General features: G+C 28.0%; 1 protein-coding gene across 1 annotated transcript in view; it reads left to right on the top strand.

Moving 5' to 3' along the window:
- LOC119677135 (dystrophin, isoforms A/C/F/G/H-like) overlaps positions 1–3,208 on the top strand; it is a 62,853-nt gene that overhangs the window by 30,138 nt on the left and 29,507 nt on the right. The gene's annotated exons all lie outside the window — the stretch shown is intronic.

The following is a 3,208-nucleotide window of genomic DNA, read 5'->3' as shown; positions in this document are numbered from 1 at the left end:
TACTTGAAGTCACAAATTCGATGATTTTACGATCAAACATGTTAAAAAATACAAAATATAACAGTTTGGAGAAACTTACTTGAAGTCACAAATTCGATGATTTTACGATCGAACATGTTAAAATACACAAAATATAACAGTTTTGAGAAACTTACTTGAAGTCACAAATGCGATGATTTTACGATCGAACATGTTAAAATACACAAAATATAACAGCTTTGAGAGACTTACTTGAAGTCACAAATTCGATGATCTTACGATCGAACATGTTAAAATACACAAAATATAACAGTTTTGAGAAACTTACTTGAAGTCACAAATTCGATGATTTTACGATTGAACATGTTAAAATACACAAAATATAACAGTTTTGAGAAACTTACTTGAAGTCACAAATTCGATGATTTTGCGATCGAACATGTTAAAATACACAAAATATAACAGTTTTGAAAAACTTACTTGAAGTCACAAATTCGATGATCTTACGATCGAACATGTTAAAATACACAAAATATAACAGTTTTGAGAAACTTACTTGAAGTCACAAATTCGATGATTTTACGAACGAACATGTTAAAATACACAAAATATAACAGTTCTGAAAAACTTACTTGAAGTCACAAATTCGATGGTTTTACGATCGAACATGATAAAATACACAAAATATAACAGTTTTGAAAAACTTACTTGAAGTCACAAATTCGATGATTTTACGAACGAACATGTTAAAATACACAAAATATAACAGTTTTGAGAAACTTACTTGAAGTCACAAATGCGATGATTTTACGATCGAACATGTTAAAGTACACAAAATATAACAGCTTTGAGAAACTTACTTGAAGTCACAAATTGATTTTACAATCGAACATGTTAAAATACACAAAATATAACAGTTTTGAGAAACTTACTTGAAGTCACAAATTCGATGATTTTACGATCGAACATGTTAAAATATACAAAATATAACAGTTTTGAAAAACTAACTTGAGGTCACAAATTCGATGATTTTACGATCGAACATGTTTAAATACACAAAATATAACAGTTTTGAGAAACTTACTTGAAGTCACAAATTCGATGATTTTACGATCGAACATGTTAAAATACACAAAATATAACAGTTTTGAGAACTTACTTGAAATCACAAATTCGATGATTTTACGATCGAACATGTTAAAATGCACAAAATATAACAGTTTTGAAAAACTTACTTGAAGTCACAAATTCGATGATTTTACGATCGAACATGTTAAAATACACAAAATATGACAGTTTTGAAAAAACTTACTTGAAGTCACAAATTCGATGATTTTACGATCAAACATGTTAAAAAATACAAAATATAACAGTTTGGAGAAACTTACTTGAAGTCACAAATTCGATGATTTTACGATCGAACATGTTAAAATACACAAAATATAACAGTTTTGAGAAACTTACTTGAAGTCACAAATGCGATGATTTTACGATCGAACATGTTAAAATACACAAAATATAACAGCTTTGAGAGACTTACTTGAAGTCACAAATTCGATGATCTTACGATCGAACATGTTAAAATACACAAAATATAACAGTTTTGAGAAACTTACTTGAAGTCACAAATTCGATGATTTTACGATTGAACATGTTAAAATACACAAAATATAACAGTTTTGAGAAACTTACTTGAAGTCACAAATTCGATGATTTTGCGATCGAACATGTTAAAATACACAAAATATAACAGTTTTGAAAAACTTACTTGAAGTCACAAATTCGATGATCTTACGATCGAACATGTTAAAATACACAAAATATAACAGTTTTGAGAAACTTACTTGAAGTCACAAATTCGATGATTTTACGAACGAACATGTTAAAATACACAAAATATAACAGTTCTGAAAAACTTACTTGAAGTCACAAATTCGATGGTTTTACGATCGAACATGATAAAATACACAAAATATAACAGTTTTGAAAAACTTACTTGAAGTCACAAATTCGATGATTTTACGAACGAACATGTTAAAATACACAAAATATAACAGTTTTGAGAAACTTACTTGAAGTCACAAATGCGATGATTTTACGATCGAACATGTTAAAGTACACAAAATATAACAGCTTTGAGAAACTTACTTGAAGTCACAAATTCGATGATTTTACGATCGAACATGTTAAAAAATACAAAATATAACAGTTTTGAAAAACTTACTTGAAGTCACAAATTCGATGGTTTTACGATCGTACATGTTAAAATATACAAAATATAACAGTTTTTGAGAAACTTACTTGAAGTATCAAATTCGATGATTTACGATCGAACATGTTAAAATACACAAAATATAACAGTTTTGAAAAACTTACTTGAAGTCACAAATTCGATGATTTTACGATCAAACATGTTAAAAAATACAAAATATAACAGTTTGGAGAAACTTACTTGAAGTCACAAATTCGATGATTTTACGATCGAACATGTTAAAATACACAAAATATAACAGTTTTGAGAAACTTACTTGAAGTCACAAATGCGATGATTTTACGATCGAACATGTTAAAATACACAAAATATAACAGCTTTGAGAGACTTACTTGAAGTCACAAATTCGATGATCTTACGATCGAACATGTTAAAATACACAAAATATAACAGTTTTGAGAAACTTACTTGAAGTCACAAATTCGATGATTTTACGATTGAACATGTTAAAATACACAAAATATAACAGTTTTGAGAAACTTACTTGAAGTCACAAATTCGATGATTTTGCGATCGAACATGTTAAAATACACAAAATATAACAGTTTTGAAAAACTTACTTGAAGTCACAAATTCGATGATCTTACGATCGAACATGTTAAAATACACAAAATATAACAGTTTTGAGAAACTTACTTGAAGTCACAAATTCGATGATTTTACGAACGAACATGTTAAAATACACAAAATATAACAGTTCTGAAAAACTTACTTGAAGTCACAAATTCGATGGTTTTACGATCGAACATGATAAAATACACAAAATATAACAGTTTTGAAAAACTTACTTGAAGTCACAAATTCGATGATTTTACGAACGAACATGTTAAAATACACAAAATATAACAGTTTTGAGAAACTTACTTGAAGTCACAAATGCGATGATTTTACGATCGAACATGTTAAAGTACACAAAATATAACAGCTTTGAGAAACTTACTTGAAGTCACAAATTCG

This window comes from Teleopsis dalmanni, chromosome 2, assembly GCF_002237135.1.
Source record: "Teleopsis dalmanni isolate 2A chromosome 2, ASM223713v2, whole genome shotgun sequence".
Lineage (NCBI taxonomy): Eukaryota > Metazoa > Arthropoda > Insecta > Diptera > Diopsidae > Teleopsis > Teleopsis dalmanni.
The sequence above is the reverse complement of the archived record's forward strand: the minus strand, read 5'-3'. Positions and strand labels throughout refer to the sequence as shown.